Below are 12,535 nucleotides of genomic sequence, written 5' to 3' on the forward strand. Positions count from 1 at the left end.
GCGGAGGCGCCGCGCGCCCGGCCGACGTGTTGGACCGGTGCGCTTTACGTGCTGAAATAAACACGCGAAAGCCCCGAAATGTTTCCAGAGTGCTGTGCACTGGAGGTTTTTGTCTGGTGAAGACTTGCCTGGTGCTCCTCCGTGCAGATTGTTTGTCCTCCTCCAGTGCGGGACGAGCCAACACAAGGGAGCGCATTCGCCAACATCCAGGCACGCAATGCGATTTGGAAAGCAGCTCCTTTCCAAAGAGTGGCACACGAACGATCCTTCAGTCCCGCTCGGGGGGCACGGAACCCCCGCCACACACAGCTTCAAGTAGCGAGTCAGGCGCCGGGGCTTTCGCTTATGGCCACACCACCCTGAACACGCCCGATCTCGTCTGATCTCGGAAGCTAAGCAGCGTCGGGCCTGGTTAGTACTTGGATGGGAAACTGCCTGGGAATACCAGGTGCTGTAAGCTTTTGCTCTCCCGGCCAGCAGGGGTCGCCGTTGGTGCCGTAGGCTTTGGGAGGAAAACCTGCAGGATGGAAAGGTGATCTATAGCCTCATCTCTAGAGATGTTTTGTTGCTGTGGCATGTGTGTGACCCATATTCAAAAAAAAAAACCCGTCTGTAAAACGAATATCGAAGCTGCCTCTAAATCTGCAAATGAAGATGAGTCGATAAACCACTCGTTTTTCGTATAACTAGACATATATTCATTTGTTACCGATTTCATTCATTGAGCACGGATACAATAGAGGTACAGCCATTCACTGTTTGACATGTCTGCACTGGTACAGAACCGAGCAATCAGAAAACGGGTGAAACTGTCTTTAGACTCAGCATACAGTACCGAGGCCCCCCATGACCAAATAAAGGCTAACCTCGATAATCAGCCTAAAGAACGCAGACTACAGCAAAACGACTGACTTTGAAAAGGGAATGAACGTCCGGAAGGAGTAGTGGAACAAGCTTGAGATGCTTCTCCGGACCCCTAACTAAAAGCCAGCGAGAACCAGCAGCGGCGTCCACTCCTGTCGAACCGGGATCCTTCCGCAGCCACGCAGCTCGTGGTGTCCTTACCCTCCCGTATCTGATTTTGGACCAAGCACATCAGGGGAGAGCGCGAACGCAGTCCCCCACTACCAGAAATTATGCAGTCGAGATTCCCACATTTGGGGAATTCGCAGGGGTCAGCACAGCCGGAGTGCAATGGCCGAGCCTCACCCTGGGTGAACCTCCTTCTTGATCAAGGTATCTCCCCTGCCAGGTAAGTATGAGTTAAACAGGCACCTGCAAGCGGCCCGCACCCACAGCACAAATCGCGCAGCCTAGGCCACGCAAGCTCGCGACGTGCGCCTGCCACACACCGAACAAACCTTTTCAGCAATTTCCAAAAAACGGGCCTGCTCGCCTGCCCACAAGGCTCCGTCTCTTACCTGCTCTCCAGAGCCTGCTGCCTTCTGTGCTTTTCTCTCGGCACCGCTGCAGCGCACACAACTCCTGCAGCGGGAGGGGGGGAGAAAGTTCCCGCGCTCCGCCGCAGGGAAGGCTCGCTCCGTGCGCACACGTCCTTTCGATGCCAGTCCAACAAGTGCTCCGCATTAGCTGTGTCGGGGCTCCGGCGTGTCGCACCTCACCTCACCTCGCACTGCCCCCTCCTTGAATGTCTGCCGCTGGGCATGCCCCGCTCTCCTCCGCCTTATCTTATCGCGTGTGAGCACCGACAATGGCCACAATGCCGGGGAATGGCACCTGTAAAGTGTTAATTGGGGCACAGGAACAGCCCGTCTCGTCTCGGGGGGGCCGGCTTCAGAGACAATACAGCAAACACAGCGGGGCGGGGGAAGAAGACGACACCACACATGCGGGTACATTCAGCTCCGGTGGGAACGAGACATTTGTCGGTCTTTTCAAGTGCCGAGAGCCGAGCAATCCTTCACTTGTATCGTTTCTCCCCGGTGACTAGATCTGGCCCTGCGACTCTCGACTGGGCTCACCCCCGGGGCAGCCCAGCAGGTGTGAGCCTGGCCGGCACCCGGATGGGAGATTCCACCCCGGAAAAGCTCCGGTTGCTGCTGCTCCTGCAAGAGGTGTGACTGGGACCAGTAGGGAGCGCTCACCCTGCGGGCTGTGTGGCTCTCTTACGCCCCAGCCTCCTGATGGCGACACTCTGCTGCACAAACAGGCGCCGTCCTTCGGGGGAGGCGTCAAACCGAGGTCCCGACCCTCCTTGGCCATTAGGAAACCCCAGGGCGTCTCTCAAAAAGAGACGCCGGGGGTGTCCCTCTGGTGTTAGTGCTCCACTTTACCCATCAGTCGGGGTCTCCTCCTAATCCCCGTCTCACCTGTAACAATCAATGACGAGGCCCCCCTGTCCGTGAGATTTAGTACTCGCGCAAGAGACCGGGGGCAGAGCGCGAACGCGGTCCCCCGCCCCCCACAAAGTGCGCGCTCCGGGTTCCCTCTCGGGGCCCTGCAACACAGCGGAAGGGCAGCGAGAAGGAGCCTCTTGCTCTGACGCTGCAAGGCCACAAGAGGGCGGAGGCGCCGCGCGCCCGGCCGACGTGTTGGACCGGTGCGCTTTACGTGCTGAAATAAACACCCGAAAGCCCCGAAATGTTTCCAGAGTGCTGTGCACTGGAGGTTTTTGTCTGGTGAAGACTTGCCTGGTGCTCCTCCGTGCAGATTGTTTGTCCTCCTCCAGTGTGGGACGAGCCAACACAAGGGAGCGTATTCGCCAACATCCAGGCACGCAATGCGATTTGGAAAGCAGCTCCTTTCCAAAGAGTTGCACACGAACGATCCTTCAGTCCCGCTCGGGGGGCACGGAACCCCCGCCACACACAGCTTCAAGTAGCGAGTCAGGCGCCAGGGCTTTCGCTTACGGCCACACCACCCTGAACACGCCCGATCTCGTCTGATCTCGGAAGCTAAGCAGCGTCGGGCCTGGTTAGTACTTGGATGGGAGACTGCCTGGGAATACCAGGTGCTGTAAGCTTTTGCTCTCCCGGCCAGCAGGGGTCGCCGTTGGTGCCGTAGGCTTTGGGAGGAAAACCTGCAGGATGGAAAGGTGATCTATAGCCTCATCTCTAGAGATGTTTTGTTGCTGTGGCATGTGTGTGACCCATATTCAAAAAAAAAAACCCGTCTGTAAAACGAATATCGAAGCTGCCTCTAAATCTGCAAATGAAGATGAGTCGATAAACCACTCGTTTTTCGTATAACTAGACATATATTCATTTGTTACCGATTTCATTCATTGAGCACGGATACAATAGAGGTACAGCCATTCACTGTTTGACATGTCTGCACTGGTACAGAACCGAGCAATCAGAAAACGGGTGAAACTGTCTTTAGACTCAGCATACAGTACCGAGGCCCCCCATGACCAAATAAAGGCTAACCTCGATAATCAGCCTAAAGAACGCAGACTACAGCAAAACGACTGACTTTGAAAAGGGAATGAACGTCCGGAAGGAGTAGTGGAACTAGCTTGAGATGCTTCTCCGGACCCCTAACTAAAAGCCAGCGAGAACCAGCAGCGGCGTCCACTCCTGTCGAACCGGGATCCTTCCGCAGCCACGCAGCTCGTGGTGTCCTAACCCTCCCGTATCTGATTTTGGACCAAGCACATCAGGGGAGAGCGCGAACGCAGTCCCCCACTACCAGAAATTATGCAGTCGAGATTCCCACATTTGGGGAATTCGCAGGGGTCAGCACAGCCGGAGTGCAATGGCCGAGCCTCGCCCTGGGTGAACCTCCTTCTTGATCAAGGTATCTCCCCTGCCAGGTAAGTATGAGTTAAACAGGCCCCTGCAAGCGGCCCGCACCCACAGCACAAATCGCGCAACCTAGGCCACCTCCTCGCCCCGCACGCCACCGCCTCCTGCTGGGCCCACTCTTTCACACACTCACACGCCACACTAACACTCAAAAGTGTGGGCAAAACGAGAAAACGAGCGCGCCGTTTCCTACACATCTGCAGTCGCCGTTGCGCATTCGCAGCATGTCCCGGGATGCAATTCGGCCTCATTTGCATAACTCCAGACCGGCAGATCGCCACGCAAGCTCGCGACGTGCGCCTGCCACACACCGAACAAACCTTATCAGCAATTTCCAAAAAACGGGCCTGCTCGCCTGCCCACAAGGCTCCGTCTCTTACCTGCTCTCCAGAGCCTGCTGCCTTCTGTGCTTTTCTCTCGGCACAGCTGCAGCGCACACAACTCCTGCAGCGGGAGGGGGGGAGAAAGTTCCCGCGCTCCGCCGCAGGGAAGGCTCGCTCCGTGCGCACACGTCCTTTCGATGCCAGTCCAACAAGTGCTCCGCATTAGCTGCGTCGGGGCTCCGGCGTGTCGGACCTCACCTCACCTCGCACTGCCCCCTCCTTGAATGTCTGCCGCTGGGCATGCCCCGCTCTCCTCCGCCTTATCTTATCGCGTGTGAGCACCGACAATGGCCACAATGCCGGGGAATGGCACCTGTAAAGTGTTAATTGGGGCACAGGAACAGCCCGTCTCGTCTCGGGGGGGCCGGCTTCAGAGACAATACAGCAAACACAGCGGGGCGGGGGAAGAAGACGACACCACACATGCGGGTACATTCAGCTCCGGCGGGAACGAGACATTTGTCGGTCTTTTCAAGTGCCGAGAGCCGAGCAATCCTTCACTTGTATCGTTTCTCCCCGGTGACTAGATCTGGCCCTGCGACTCTCGACTGGGCTCACCCCCGGGGCAGCCCAGCAGGTGTGAGCCTGGCCGGCACCCGGATGGGAGATTCCACCCCGGAAAAGCTCCGGTTGCTGCTGCTCCTGCAAGAGGTGTGACTGGGACCAGTAGGGAGCGCTCACCCTGCGGGCTGTGTGGCTCTCTTACGCCCCAGCCTTCTGATGGCGACACTCTGCTGCACAAACAGGCGCCGTCCTTCGGGGGAGGCGTCAAACCGAGGTCCCGACCCTCCTTGGCCATTAGGAAACCCCAGGGCGTCTCTCAAAAAGAGACGCCGGGGGTGTCCCTCTGGTGTTAGTGCTCCCCTTTACACATCAGTCGGGGTCTCCTCCTAATCCCCGTCTCACCTGTAACAATCAATGACGAGGCCCCCCTGTCCGTGAGATTTAGTACTCGCGCAAGAGACCGGGGGCAGAGCGCGAACGCGGTCCCCCGCCCCCCACAAAGTGCGCGCTCCGGGTTCCCTCTCGGGGCCCTGCAACACAGCGGAAGAGCAGCGAGAAGGAGCCTCTTGCTCTGACGCCGCAAGGCCACAAGAGAGCGGAGGCGCCGCGCGCCCGGCCGACGTGTTGGACCGGTGCGCTTTACGTGCTGAAATAAACACGCGAAAGCCCCGAAATGTTTCCAGAGTGCTGTGCACTGGAGGTTTTTGTCTGGTGAAGACTTGCCTGGTGCTCCTCCGTGCAGATTGTTTGTCCTCCTCCAGTGCGGGACGAGCCAACACAAGGGAGCGCATTCGCCAACATCCAGGCACGCAATGCGATTTGGAAAGCAGCTCCTTTCCAAAGAGTTGCACACGAACGATCCTTCAGTCCCGCTCGGGGGGCACGGAACCCCCGCCACACACAGCTTCAAGTAGCGAGTCAGGCGCTGGGGCTTTCGCTTACGGCCACACCACCCTGAACACGCCCGATCTCGTCTGATCTCGGAAGCTAAGCAGCGTCGGGCCTGGTTAGTACTTGGATGGGAGACTGCCTGGGAATACCAGGTGCTGTAAGCTTTTGCTCTCCCGGCCAGCAGGGGTCGCCGTTGGTGCCGTAGGCTTTGGGAGGAAAACCTGCAGGATGGAAAGGTGATCTATAGCCTCATCTCTAGAGATGTTTTGTTGCTGTGGCATGTGTGTGACCCATATTCCCAAAAAAAAACCCGTCTGTAAAACGAATATCGAAGCTGCCTCTAAATCTGCAAATGAAGATGAGTCGATAAACCACTCGTTTTTCGTATAACTAGACATATATTCATTTGTTACCGATTTCATTCATTGAGCACGGATACAATAGAGGTACAGCCATTCACTGTTTGACATGTCTGCACTGGTACAGAACCGAGCAATCAGAAAACGGGTGAAACTGTCTTTAGACTCAGCATACAGTACCGAGGCCCCCCATGACCAAATAAAGGCTAACCTCGATAATCAGCCTAAAGAACGCAGACTATAGCAAAACGACTGACTTTGAAAAGGGAATGAACGTCCGGAAGGAGTAGTGGAACTAGCTTGAGATGCTTCTCCGGACCCCTAACTAAAAGCCAGCGAGAACCAGCAGCGGCGTCGACTCCTTTCGAACCGGGATCCTTCCGCAGCCACGCAGCTCGTGGTGTCCTAACCCTCCCGTATCTGATTTTGGACCAAGCACATCAGGGGAGAGCGCGAACGCAGTCCCCCACTACCAGAAATTATGCAGTCGAGATTCCCACATTTGGGGAATTCGCAGGGGTCAGCACAGCCGGAGTGCAATGGCCGAGCCTCGCCCTGGGTGAACCGATTTCGATTTTTAAGAACTTTATTTTCTTTTCACAAAAAAATACAGGACATCACAAATCAGAAAGCTTTACATTCATATACATACTTAAAACAGTATATATGATCACATCTCATTACATTTTGACATGGTAACAGTTACATAGCAACAATTTTCTTTTTTTCTGGTGCAAATCACATTCTTTACTTAAACTTGATAATGTTTTTCACAGTTTCTTGAGATATTGACCTATGCTCTCTATTTCCCACAGATTTTCTGCTTCCTCCCTCCCTTCTCTCCACAGATCTCTGAGGTAATAGTTCTCTCGGGTGATGAACAGGGCCAGGCTACCTGCTGCCTTGACTGGGATCTCGATGCCTTTGAACAGCCCCATGTTCCTCACTCTCCACAGGGCAACTTTCCCACTGTTCACCACGGCCCAGATCCTGTCAAACACGTCAGGAGGAAGTTTGACAGGAGAGATGCCGTATATGACGAAAGCAGCGGTCAGGGTAAATTGGGGCGAGAGAGCCAGCAACCAATCTTCAAACTGTGCCCAGAAGGCCTTAGCAAAAAAGCAGGACCACAGGAGATGGGATACAGTCTCCTCCTCGCCGCAGCCCACCCTAACGCAGCGAGGGCTGGGGGTGAGGCCCCTACGGTACAAGAAAGTTCGTACCGGTAAGCACTGGTGGACGACACTCCAGGCTAAATCTCTGTGAATGTTGCACAGAAACTTAGAGGATGTGTGTTTCCACACCTTCCTTGTTTGGGCTGATGTTAAAATGCCCACATGGGTCTGCCTATTGTTCTGGGGTGCAACGAAATCTTCCAGTTTTTGGACGCTGACATCTCGGAGGGGAATATGGCCAATTGGGTGAGATCTTAGAAAACTTTTAACTGTCCCATAAATTGAAGGGCATGTGTCAGAGAGTGGGACGTCCAGCTTGGGTCTGACACCCCACACTCTGAACACCTCCCTACCTACCCAGAGCCTGGAAAAATAAGTCCAGGTACGCGCTGCAGGTGCTGTTGCAAAGCCTCTCAGCACAGAGGCCAGGAAAATGCACAGCAGCTTCGTAGCAATATCTGGGACAGACTTCCCCCCTGAGGGTAGCGGCCTGTACATTATTTCCCTTCTGAGTCTTTCCTGCTTCCCACCCCATAGAAATTGAAACATCAATCTCCTCATCACCGCCGCAACACGGTGTGGGATTGGGAAGGTAGAAGCCAGAAAATTCAAGACAGGCAAGAGCTCGGCTTTGATGACCAGCACCTTCCCTGTCATGGTGAGGTCTCGGTCCTTCCATTGCATCAGTTTTTTGTTTAAGATTGGCAATTTGTTCTGCCAATTTACTGTTCCCATCTCTTCTCCAAAATACACCCCCAGGACCTTAATTCTCTTCTCTTGCAGCCTGAGATCATGTCCTTCTTTTGGCTCCCTCCAGTTCTGATAAAAAATCTCACTCTTAGATTTGTTAATTTTTGCGGAGGAAGCCAAAGAGAAACGATCACAGCACTGCAGAGCTCTGCTAATTGAGGCATTGTCAGAGAGGAGCAGGGTGACGTCATCCATGTATAGAGATGTCTTTACCTCTCCTCCCCCACTTCCAGGCACTGGTATCCCATTAATGGCCTGATCCTGGCGCAAGGCACAGGCTAAGGGCTCCATAGCCAAAACGCATAACAAGGGGGATAATGGGCAGCCCTGCCTCACCCCTGAACAGACTTCAAAGGGGCGTGATCTATTGCCATTAACCATGACTCTGCTGTTGCTACCTGTGTACAGCAGGTTAATCCACTTTCTCATGATGGGGCCAAACTTCATGTGCTCAAGTCCCGATGTTAAGTACTGCCGGTTTAGGCGGTCAAAGGCCTTTTCTAGGTCTACACCTAAAATGCAAAGAGGGAGGGAGCGATCCTCAGAGTACAGACAGACATCCCTCAACAAGGCCAGGTTGTCGCTCATCAGGCGTCCTGCTATCCCACAAGTCTGTTCTTTCCCTACCAGTGAGGCCACTACATTTTGTAGGTGCAGGAAAAGGGCTTTGGACAGGATCTTAGTGTCCACGCCTAACAGGCTGAGGGGTCTCCAGTTCTTTATGTCATTTTTTGCTCCTTTCTTAAACAAGAGAGAGATAGTGCCTTCTCTTAAGGAGTCAGGCAGCAATTCTGTCTTATATCTTTCCTCGAATAGGACCAGTAGCGGATCCTGAAGCAGATCCCAAAAGGTGCAATAAAATTCTTTAGGGAGCCCGTCAGCACCTGGAGTTTTCCCCTTCTGTAAGCTCTCCATAGCCTGTCTCAGCTCTTCTACTGTCAAATCCCTCTCAAGTACTTCCCTATCTTCTTCACTCAAAACGTTTTCTAGCTTTGAGGTAAAAAAATGAATTTCTTCATCCTTTACCTCTGTAGAGCTGTACAGTCTTGAGTAGAAGGCCTTGGTGCAGGAGAGGATAGCACTCGGCTCTGTTCTCTCTCGTCCCTCCTCATCAACTACACTTTCCATGACAGACTTGGAGCCTACCACTTTCCTGAAAAAGAAGCGAGTACACTTCTCATTTTCTTCCAAGAACTGCACTCTGCCTCTTAACAGCACTCCTCGACTACTTTCTTCGGCTATGCTCCGGATGTCCTTTTTTAAAAGGGTGATATCCTCGAGCACATCGAAGCCACTGTGCAGCATCGTGTAGAGACGCTGCAGCTGCCTCTGTTTCCTGGCTAGCACTCCTCTCCGTCTGGCAGCAGCCCTCCTTCCCTCAGCCATGAAAAAGGTCTTTGTCCTCATCTTCACCTCCTCCCACCACTCTCCTACTGACCCGTACAGACACTGCAAGGACAGCCACTGTGATAGTTTCTCCTTGTAGCGGGATACTACCCCCTCGTTCTCTAGCAGCTTTGTGTTGAGTTTCCAGAGGCCTGGGCCAAAGACAGTCCCGCCCTGGAGTTCCACTCTACACCCTAAAGCCTGATGATCTGAGAAGAAGACAGGCTGAAGAGTGACCCCAACAACTTTCACTCTCTCTGAGACAAAGCAATAGTCAATTCTGGAGCTGCTATTCCTCCCTGACCATGCATATCCTGCTGTTGTGGGATATATACATCTATATGTGTCTGAGAGTTTAAAGTCTTGAACTAAGTTTTGCAGGGCCAGTGAGCTGGAATCCAATTTTATCGGAGAGCTAGACTGCCTGTCTCTGTGCTCTAAGATACAATTAAAATCCCCTCCCACTATCACGTCTGTGCTACTTAACAATAGGGGAGAGAGTGCCTTGAGTAGCTCCACCCTTCCTCCCACGTCAGTAGGACAATACACATTGATTAGCCGCAGGTTAACGGTCCCCCATTCCACATCCACACACAGCAACCTGCCATCTATGACCCTCTGAATACTTTTCAATTTGAAAGCCCATCCTTTGAAAAGAATGGCCACGCCAGAGGCTCTGTTGTTATTGTCCCCTGACCAAACAGAAGGCCCTTTATCCCACCTATCTTCAAAGCTTTTATACCTCTCTTGATAGGCTAAAGCACACTCCTGCAACATCAACACATCTCCCTCTCTCTGCTGGAGGTAATCAAAGACACACTGACATTTAACTCCGTCATTGATACCTCTGGTGTTAAGAGAAATTATGTTTAGAGCCATATTACATAAGAAAGTGGAACCAGTCTTTACAAAACACATTTCTCTTCGGTCTCACCTGTTACCTTCTTCTTTTTCTTTTTCTTCTTACCAATTTCCTGCCAGCCATCCTCTGAATGAGCCTTCATCAGGGTGGCAGCAGTAAAAGCATTCACGGAGTCCATTTCAAGGAAGGGGGTAGAGGGAGGGGTGGAGGGGTTCCAGCTGTCCCCATCACCATTCTCTCCTTCCTCCTCGCTCGGGGAGAAAACAGAGTCATTTTTCCTTTTCCTCAAGTCCAGCTCCTGGGAGCACTGAGGGGAAAGGGGTGCAGCCGATGCACCAGTCTCCTCTTCCCCCTCACCCACCAGCTGTTGCAGATCCTCCGTGATGGACTGGATGGAGGAGAGGAGGGCATCTGTAGCACTTGCAGAGTCTGAGAAAAGCAGCTCCGCTGAATCCTGGGTATCGTCGCTGGACCCGCTCCACCGGGGGGCCCCACACTGGCCCTCGTTCTGAGGAGCAGGAGTGGGGGAGGGGTCCTCGCTGTTCTCGGGGGTTTTCAAACCCTCGTGCTTGTCTGGTGCAGTCTGCGGTTGTGGGAGCGTAGTGGATTTCTCTTCCACCGGCCCCGGAGCCACAGCAGGACTGATCCTGGCTGGAGGCTGAGACTCTTTGTCCAACAAGGGTTCTTTGTTTGACTTGTTGTTTGCTTTGGCTTTTCGGGCCGGTTTGGCTGAAACAAGCACTGCCTCATCCTTTCTCATTTTGAGTTTATTGGCGTAGGCGTGAGGGCAGTTCTTAAAAACGTGTCCTTCCGAGCCACATAAATTGCACTTTGGCAGCATTGAACAGTCAGAGGCTAAATGTCCCTGTTTGCCACAGGTCTTGCAGCATTTCACAGTGCAGGAAGATGCCAGGTGTCCCACAGCACCACAGCGCCGACACACCTTTGGTTGTCCCACATAAAAAACATAGCCATTGCAGGCGCCCAGCCGGATTGTAGAGGGCAGGTGCCTTAAGCCTCCATTTACATTGTCCGGTAGTAAGCGAACCTCGAATTTCCTTGCTCCTGTTTTTATACCGTCAACATCTCTAACCTCAGTTCCATGGTGGACGGTGCAGTACTGGTTAAGCCAGGTGTGAATGTCCTCCGTCTTTGCCAGTTCCGAGAACATAACAACATGCACCGTTTTCCTCTCTCTCTGTGTCAGAGGCTGCAAGTTGATCTTCTCAAGTGCAGGAACTTTCCCTCTTTTTGCCTCAAACACATCCACGCATTGTTCAAACAGAGGATAGGTACCAAATACAACCTCAAATGCTTTCTGACCTGGGAGAGCAAAGATGAAATCCAAGTGCCGAGGTTCAAAGCCAAGTTCCTTCTGTAACACTTTTCTGCTGAACTGCATACGATCCATGAACAGGTCATCCAAAAGCTCAAAACGTACAGCATTCTTGCGGGATCCAAAGGTTGCCATCTCAAACTGCAAAACAAACACTGCTTCCACAAAACAAGAAAACAATCCAACTACTCCAACTACAGGCTGATCAAGGTATCTCCCCTGCCAGGTAAGCCGAGAGCCGCAGGCGATGAGCCCGGAGCTGAACGGGCCCCACTGGCTCGTTTGTAAGGCCAGGTGCATTGCCAACCACGACCGGCAGGGCAGAGGCCTTGAAGGCAGCCTGGGCTCCTGCAGCTGTCCAGCCACGCACTCTGGTTTCTCTTCATCTCGTACAAATCTTTTGCCTTTTACTAAAGATTTCCATGAAGAGGAGCATGAATGAGTTCCATACAATTTTTGTGCTTTCCTGCCTTCGGGTGGGGCGCAGCTGGGCTGGTCAAAGAGAGAAAACAAAACCGCTCACAATCACTCTTATTACTGCGACTGTGGCCGTCTGCTCTGCGAGTCCTCGGTCTCCGCCTGTCTGATTGGTGCTCTTTTCTTTGGGGGGCGGGAAGTGTCCGGCCGCAAATATGAAGCGTTACAGCAACGACATGCCATGAGACGATTGATAACGATTTCCATAGGATCCACGCGGTTGCCTGGCAACCGTCAGCTTTGCGCAGTGGCAGTATCGTAGCCTGTGAGGTTTAGCCGATGCGCGATTATTGCTAGTTGAAAACTTTTCCCAATACCCCGCTTCCGCCGGTTTGCAATACAATCGGCGAAAGCAATTCTTGACAGTCTCGTCAGAGACTGAGCAAGGTGTTTAAAGACAGATTTTGTCATGGTAACATCATGGTAGAAAGAAACAAGCTTGTTACGTCTCAACAGAAACACTCTTTAGCTCTTTCAGCGTTATGCAGAGAACAGCGTCTGTCGAGATCACTTTTGAGTCAGCGCGAAACGCCGTGTGCTGTCAGTTTGATTTCATATTGCTCGTAGCGGCGCCCGGCTTTTGTCTGTCAAACGTTAGGTTGCCCTTCTTCATGCTGCATCGTCGGCATGAGTGGAGCTTTTTAA

General features: G+C 53.0%; 8 non-coding genes across 8 annotated transcripts; 5 read left to right on the top strand and 3 right to left on the bottom strand.

Annotated features, from left to right (window-relative positions):
• The first annotated feature begins 341 nt into the window (after positions 1 to 341).
• LOC148634522 (5S ribosomal RNA) lies at positions 342 to 460 on the top strand. Its single transcript, XR_015933517.1, has one exon. It is a non-coding gene; the product is annotated as a 5S ribosomal RNA (ribosomal RNA).
• A 636-nt stretch (positions 461 to 1,096) lies between these two features.
• On the bottom strand, positions 1,097 to 1,260 carry LOC148634523 (U1 spliceosomal RNA). The gene has a single exon (XR_015933525.1). It is a non-coding gene; the product is annotated as a U1 spliceosomal RNA (small nuclear RNA).
• A 1,604-nt stretch (positions 1,261 to 2,864) lies between these two features.
• LOC148634524 (5S ribosomal RNA) lies at positions 2,865 to 2,983 on the top strand. The gene has a single exon (XR_015933507.1). It is a non-coding gene; the product is annotated as a 5S ribosomal RNA (ribosomal RNA).
• A 636-nt stretch (positions 2,984 to 3,619) lies between these two features.
• Positions 3,620 to 3,783, bottom strand: LOC148634525 (U1 spliceosomal RNA). Its single transcript, XR_015933599.1, has one exon. It is a non-coding gene; the product is annotated as a U1 spliceosomal RNA (small nuclear RNA).
• A 1,807-nt stretch (positions 3,784 to 5,590) lies between these two features.
• On the top strand, positions 5,591 to 5,709 carry LOC148634526 (5S ribosomal RNA). The gene has a single exon (XR_015933508.1). It is a non-coding gene; the product is annotated as a 5S ribosomal RNA (ribosomal RNA).
• Positions 5,710 to 6,345: 636 nt separating this feature from the next.
• On the bottom strand, positions 6,346 to 6,515 carry LOC148634527 (U1 spliceosomal RNA). The gene has a single exon (XR_015933647.1). It is a non-coding gene; the product is annotated as a U1 spliceosomal RNA (small nuclear RNA).
• A 5,264-nt stretch (positions 6,516 to 11,779) lies between these two features.
• LOC148634528 (U5 spliceosomal RNA) lies at positions 11,780 to 11,893 on the top strand. Its single transcript, XR_015933541.1, has one exon. It is a non-coding gene; the product is annotated as a U5 spliceosomal RNA (small nuclear RNA).
• Positions 11,894 to 12,126: 233 nt separating this feature from the next.
• Positions 12,127 to 12,268, top strand: LOC148634529 (U4 spliceosomal RNA). The gene has a single exon (XR_015933619.1). It is a non-coding gene; the product is annotated as a U4 spliceosomal RNA (small nuclear RNA).
• The last annotated feature ends 267 nt before the right edge of the window (positions 12,269 to 12,535 follow it).

This window comes from Lepisosteus platostomus, unplaced genomic scaffold (assembly GCF_059453375.1).
Source record: "Lepisosteus platostomus isolate fLepPlt1 unplaced genomic scaffold, fLepPlt1.hap1 Scaffold_32_H1, whole genome shotgun sequence".
Classification (NCBI taxonomy): domain Eukaryota; kingdom Metazoa; phylum Chordata; class Actinopteri; order Semionotiformes; family Lepisosteidae; genus Lepisosteus; species Lepisosteus platostomus.